The sequence below is a fragment of the Podarcis filfolensis genome (genome assembly GCF_964270895.1).
Source record: "Podarcis filfolensis genome assembly, chromosome: 16".
Classification (NCBI taxonomy): Eukaryota; Metazoa; Chordata; class Lepidosauria; order Squamata; family Lacertidae; genus Podarcis; species Podarcis filfolensis.
The window spans coordinates 5,621,026-5,628,121 of NC_139620.1; the positions used below are offsets into that span (position 1 = coordinate 5,621,026).

The 7,096-nt window shown below is 44.2% G+C and overlaps 1 long non-coding RNA gene across 1 annotated transcript; it reads right to left on the reverse strand.

Annotated features, from left to right (window-relative positions):
* Window positions 1–2,254: 2,254 nt before the first annotated feature.
* Window positions 2,255–4,284, reverse strand: LOC310750943. Its single transcript, XR_014542353.1, has 2 exons — window positions 3,461–4,284; window positions 2,255–2,811 (listed from the first exon to the last, which is right to left on the reverse strand). It is a non-coding gene; the product is annotated as an uncharacterized lncRNA (long non-coding RNA).
* Window positions 4,285–7,096: the final 2,812 nt, after the last annotated feature.

Here is a 7,096-nt window from a genome sequence, read left to right on the forward strand (position 1 = left end):
AGTCACTTGGTGGGTGTCTGTGTGGGGTAGGTATGTAGGTCTGTTGATATGTACAGTATAGGTAGGTATTATATGGAGTAATGCAGGTATGTTTTATGTTATGAAAATAAGGTAGTGTGTTGTGTATGTGTATTGTGTAAATGTATATGTATATGTATGCGTTTTATATTTTAATAAATTTTAAAAAGTCAGTCTGCACTGTTTCAGACAGGGTGTCTTTCTAAGCTCTAGTTAGGGAGGCTGCTCTGCCACTAAGCTACCTTTATACCTAGCTGTCAACTTACAGATTTGAAAATAAGGGACCAGCAGCCTTGAAAATAAGGGATCAGCAGCCAAAATAAGGGATTTTGCTTAGCTTATGCACGTCGGGGCTGCCGTCGTCCTGGCACGAGGAGTTCCATCGGCCCTTCCCTGCCCGAGAGAGAGGGAGGGAGGGAGAGAAACTCTCGCCCGCGAGCCCGGCATGAGGCAGTTATGGGAGCGCTGCGGCTGTTGAAGTGCCGCCCTTCTGCGTCCCTCTGCATCCCCTCCTCTTCCTCCTCCCTCAGGCCGCCTCCTCAGCCTCTGCCTTTGCCGCCTCCGGCTTCCCCTGGCAGCGCGGCGGAAGTCTCGCAAGAGAGGGGCTGCCTGCCCGCCTGCCGCCACCCGTCTCCTCACGACACGCCCCTGAGGAGGAAAAGGGAGAGACGAAGAAGCGCCAGCTCATGTGCGTTCTCTCTCTCACGGCGGAGGACCCTGAGTCTGCTTCCCTCCTGAGCTGGGTGAGCATGAAACCCGGGAAATTTAAGGGACATCATCAATCCGGGACAGCAGCAGGAAACGGTGCTGGGATAAGGGAGTTTCCCGCCAGATAAGGGACGGTTGACAGCTATGCCTTTATATTATTGCTCTGCCACAGTGCTATGGTCCTTAGCCTAAAAATCAAGTGAGATTTTAGCCCCTCTTCTTGAATAAAAAGCTGGTTTACACAGGAGGCTGTTTTCTACAGAGTCAGACCACTGGTCCATCTATCCCTGTGTTAAACACACTGAAAGGGCATTGGGTCTTTGGTGTTTTAGGTGGGGAGCTTTTCACAGCCCTACCTGGAAATGGCAGGACTGTACCTGGCACTTGCTACATGCTCTGCCACTAAGCTGTGACCCTTCCTGTTGCTTGTAATCATTTACCATTAGTTGCTCAGATATTTTTATATTACTGTCTTATACAGTGGCATGGGGACAGACGGGGCTCATCATATTCAGAAGGTAGTTCATCTAGGAGAAGGAAAACTGTGATCCAAATCTCTCCTGCCTTGCGGTTATACTCATTTGTGAGAAAGGCTTTGGAAATGAGCCCTGAGGAAAAAGCCATTCCTGCTGCCTTGCGGGTTATCATCAGGAAAAGAAACCCTACACAAATATGGAGTGGAGTCCTTAAGAAGGTTAGATACTGTCTTCTATGTCTCCTTTGAGCACTTCTTGCAGGCAAACAATTTCCTAGGTTCAATACCGGGCATTCCCATAAGAACAAAAGAAGAATCAGGATATATCAGGCCAATGAGGCATCTCATTCAGTAAACTATTTTCACAGTGCAAAAACCACCCTCCAAGTGTCCCTATTTTCCAGAGACAGTTCTGGATTTACTGAAGCTCTCCTGGTTTCTGATTTGATCCCGGAATGTCCCGCTGTTCCTTAGGACATCCTTATTTTCACTGGAGAAATGTTTGAGGGTATGGAATTATCCAACCCCTGAGCCAAAGAGATAAGTCACTATACAAACTTTATAAGACATGTGAAGGAAACCACGTATACTGAAGTTTATTGTGTTTTTTTATGTTGGATGTTGTCTAGAGTGACTCACAACTGAGTCAGATGGGTGGAATATTGATGATGATGATGAGGAGGAGGAGGAGGAGGATAATAATAACAATAATAATAGAATAGGACCTCCCTATTTTCATCAGAGAAATGTTGGAGGCTATGCAAGAGCACTCTTCCTTCCTGGGATTCCCAGTAACCGCAATTCAGAAGCATCACTGCCTCCCTTACCTGAATCCCTGGAGATCCACTGTACACAATAATATACGCAATAATCAATGTATGCAATACTGAGCTAGATGACCAAGGCGCTGTTTCAGTAGAATGCAACTTCCTATGAACCTGCATCAACATGACATTGAGATTGGTCATTCACGGGATTGAAATGGAAGATTATTTGGATGAAATGCAGAGATTCTTAAAATAAAAAAGTTTAAAAGAAATCAAAGCTCAGGAGTTCATTATTACTAATTGTTTATTATTTATTCTCTCATGTGTGCAAATGAACAGCAAATAGAAATAGCTGGATGTCTCTCCTTGCTCTTCTCATGCTTCAAATTTCACAGGAGATGTTTCCCATTGAAGAGGAGAAGAGGCAGCTAAGAATTTGGAGCATTGGGGTGGTGGAATTTGTTGCATGGATAAAGCTGACAGAACGTATTGAGAGTGTCTCAAGTGCTCAGCAACTGGTGTTGAAATGATTCCACCTAATTCTTGCAGAATTAGGCCCTTCTAGGAATTCTCCTTGGTGTTACTTCAGCTTCTGGGATGGCACTTGGAAGACCTGCTGCTGCTGCTGCTGCTGTTGCTGTTCTTGTTGCTTCCCATGACAGCCGGATGAACCCCGATTGCCATGACACCCTCCGCTGTTTCTCCGTCCCAGACAGCAGGAACCTCGGTCCTCACTGGTGGAAGACCTCCGGCCACCACAGCAGGACCCTTCCTCTTTCTCCTGCTTGTAGCATTGGTCTTTGTCCTGACGGGAACACATCTTTCTTGGCTGTCAAAGCGAACCTGTAGGAAACAGAAGGCAGATCTGGGCTTACTCTTGTATAATTGGGTAATTTCTGACTGCATTTGCATCCCAACTTTCCTCCTGGGAGCCGCACAAGGCATGAATATTAATGACCCTCCCCTGCCCCATTTTATTCTCACAACAACCCTGCTGTTGGGCTCCTTGCCTCCTGGCCCACCAGTCAGCATGGAAATTATCCAACATCTCTCTCACACGAATCCAGGAGTAACCAATGTGGTGTCTTCTAGATGTTGTTGGATGGCAACTCCCAGCATCCCTGAACATTGGCCATGCTTGCGGCTAATGGGAACATTGGTGGGCAACAGACTGCTCCCAAGGTCACATTCAGACCATACATTTAAGGCCCCAAGAAACAACTTTAAACTGTCATGGCTTCCCCCAAATAATTATAGGAGCTGTAGTTTGTTAAGAGTGCTGAGAGCTGTTAGGAGAAGGATGGGAGCTGGAGTCCAGCAGCATTGGAGGGAACCAGATTCTAAGGCCTTCCACCATGCCATTCCCAATGCGCACCAGTCACCACTGCCTGAAAGGACAAGGAAGGGAGGACAAGGAAGGGAGGGAGGGAGGGGAGGGAGGGAGGGAGGGAGAGAGAGAGAGAGAGAGAGAGAGAGAGAGAGAGAGACTTACCTGGTTCACCAAAGAGATCTCTGGAAGTGCAGCTGTTGTGAATGTCAGCCTACCATCCAGTGCACCTTTTTATACTATTCCTTAGCCAACCCCTCCTGTCGATTGAGCCATGGCCCAGCCATTCTTATTTGTTTTCTTTTCCTTTGCATTTTGTACCAATCTCTTTCTTAATTAGTTGGAGCTGTGCAACCTTGGCTTTGACTCATGGTATTGCACACAGAATTTCCAAGCAAGGGATGATGTCTCCATCCATTGGGTCTCGGTCTTGTTGTCCTTCTGTCACCTGGGCAATGATTGCTGGACACACCCCATATGAGTTCCAAGGTGGGGAAACCAGGGGTGTTTCTCTCTCTTATGAGATCACTTGGTGTGTGCAGAGCTCATGCACATTCCATGGAAATTCAGTTATCGCTACAATGAACCAAAATGACATTATGTACACATTTGATTACTCACCTTCGCTATCATAGAATTGTAGGACTGGAAGGCACTAGGAGGGTCATCTAGTCCAATACCCTGTAATAAAGAAATTATTTGCTTAATATGGGGCTTGAACCCATGAGCCTTAGATTGGGAGTCTCATGCTCTACCTACTGAGCTATCCTGCTGCCCATGCGCACTGGCCTGACAGGAGTCTGCAGGACTTCCAGAAGTAGTGTCTTTCATCTCTACAGTGATGGCCACCAACTTGTATGGCTTTAAAAGGGGATTCGACAAGCTAGTGCAGATCAGACTAACAATGGCTCCCAGCCATGAGAGCTATGTTCTCTCACTGTTATATGCTGTATGCCTGAGCGTAATACCAGTCACTGGGAATCATCAGTAGGAAGAATTGATGCTTGTGGGCTTCCCATTGTGGGTCATTTGATTGGCCACTGTAAGGACAGGATGCTGGACTAGATTGGTCGTTGACTTGACCCATCAGCGAGGTTGGTTTTATTCTCTCTCTTTTTAAATTTTATTTATTTATTTTGTTTTTCAAATCAAAATTTCATAGAGATATATCAAACATCAATCATAAAAACAAGATTCCAAGGAATCTCCTGGATTCCCACCCTCTCTGTTATTTATCATTTCCTTCTGCATCTTTTATGATAGTCCAAATCATTTACATCTCCATTGCATCCAGAATTCACCCTTAAACTACAAGTGATTCCAATCCCTACTAACGATTTTAACTTTGGTCTTTTTACAATGGTTTATAATGGTCTTTAAGATGTTATAAATTTTCTCCATTCCTTATTGAAATTTTGGCCTTCCTGATTTCTGATTCTTTTGGTCCTTTTGGCCATTTCAGCATCATCCATCAACTTCATCTGCCATTCATCTCTGGTAAGGACTTGGTCTTCTTTCCATCTCTGATTGGTTTTATTCTCTTATGACAACAGTGAGAGAGGTGGCTCTCCCATTCCTGCTCTGCCTGTCGCTTTCCTGGCAGAATTTAATAGTTTACTGAGAGACCTGGCTGTTAGGTTAGATGGGCCTAGATGATCCAGTAGGTACATTCTTATGATCCAATGGGCTTTCTGTTTTATGTCTGGTAGGCACTGACGCACCCCTCATCCTTCTGGAATTAGTCTATAAGACCATCCAATTGGCTGTAGTACAGTGGTACCTCGGGTTAAGTACTTCGTTCCGGAGGTCCGTTCTTAACCTGAAACTGTTCTTAACCTGAAGTACCACTTTAGCTAATGGGGCCTCTTGCTGCAGCTGCACCGCCGGAGCACGATTTCTGTTGTCATCTTGAAGCAAAGTTCTTAACCCGAGGTACTATTTCTGGGTTAGCGAAGTCTGTAACCTGAAGCGTCTGTAACCTGAAGCGTATGTAACCCGAGGTACCACTGTATGTGTATGATAAGATGTGTAAACCATTCGATTGAAAACCTCTCCAATCCGTGTACAAATAAAACTGAAATCCACAACCCTGTTAAAAACAAATATACACAAAAGCATTATCATGGAACACAACATATATGCCCTCCCATAATCCCTAGTCAAAGTTCTATTGCTCCTTCATTCAATCATAGATTTGTAGAGCTGGAAGAGGTCACAGGGGTCATCTATTTGAAACCCCAGCAATGCAGGAATCACAGCTAAAAAATCCCCGAGAGATGACTTTCCAGCCTCTGTTTAGAAACCTCCAGTGAAGGCGAGTCTTACGTAGTCCATTCTATTGCTGAACGGCTTGTAATGATTCAGTCATTTATTATATGGTCACAGACCCATTAAAACGGAACACAGAAAGTGTGAAAACATGATCATTTAAACATTCACTTGTTCTATTATAACTCTGTGGTTTTCAAGCTACTGACACAGGTTTGAGGCTAGTAGTACCACCAGTTCTCTCCCCCCCCCTAAAAAAATGTTGAGGGGTACTCTCATTTTGACTCAAGAAAATCACCATTTTATAGTTCAAATCGGGGGGAAATAAATACAGTAAATGGACAAAAGTACAAAGATTCACAAAATGTTTAGGAGTATGCGTCCCTCCAGGAAAAAAGCATTGAGTATCACTATACTAGTAACAGAGATATCACTCCTGATGATTCACAGCAGTGATGGCCCATGTGTCGCCTTAGATGATCTACTATTATGACACTGTCACAAGGAAGGAAATGACACCCATAGACTGCTGGAACTACAGGACTACAATGAGATCATTGGAGCTGCGAGGAAGACATAATACTGTGTGCAGCTGAAGTTTCCATTTAATGAAATGGAAACAGGAAATGAAGTCTTCTTATGCAACCTATAAAAGCCACAGTTAGGAAGATAGGAAGATCTGTCTTCCTCCGAGTCAGATCATTGGTTGGCTCTGCATTGTCTACAGCAGTGGTGGCCAAACTTAGCCCTCCAGCTGTTTGGGTATTTCAACTCCCATCATCCCTAGCTAACAGGACCAGTGGTCAGGGATGATGGGAATTGTAGTCCCAAAACAGCTGGAGGGCCAGGTTTGGCCACCACTGGTCTACAGTGACTGGCAGTAGCTCTCCAGACTTTCCCTGCCCTACCTGAAGATATAACCTACAGCCTTCTGTATGCAAAACAGATGCTCTGTCTCCAAATTATGGTCCTTCCCCTAAAATGGATTCTAGTCCTCATGGTTGTGAATTAAGGGCCAGTTTAAACAGGAAACTGAGTTATACTGATTCAATCCATTGGTCTATCTAGCTCAGGATTGTTTACACTGAGTGACAATGGCTGTCCAGGATTTCAGGCATGGGACATACCTTTTTATTATTTTTAAATTATTATTTCATTTTAAAAAGTGTAAACATACAACAAACAACAATTCAGAATCCAAATATCGAGATGACTCTGAATCTCCTGACTTTCCCCAATCCCTTCCATGGGTCCATATGACAATATTTACAACTGCATATCAATACAATCCAATTTTTTCCCTTCTAATTTATCCACATTTTTCGTTTCTTTGCAAGTGTGATTAGAATCTTGCTAATGATTGGACCTGCTTGCAATGGTCTCGTGAATAAATTATAATTTTTTCCCATTTATTTATTTTTTAAAAAATACTTGTCTTCTTGATTTCCGAGCTTCCCAGTTAATTTTGCCATTTCGGCATAGTCCACCATCTTGGTGTGCCATTCTTCTCTGGTCAGGGTTGACTCTTCCTCC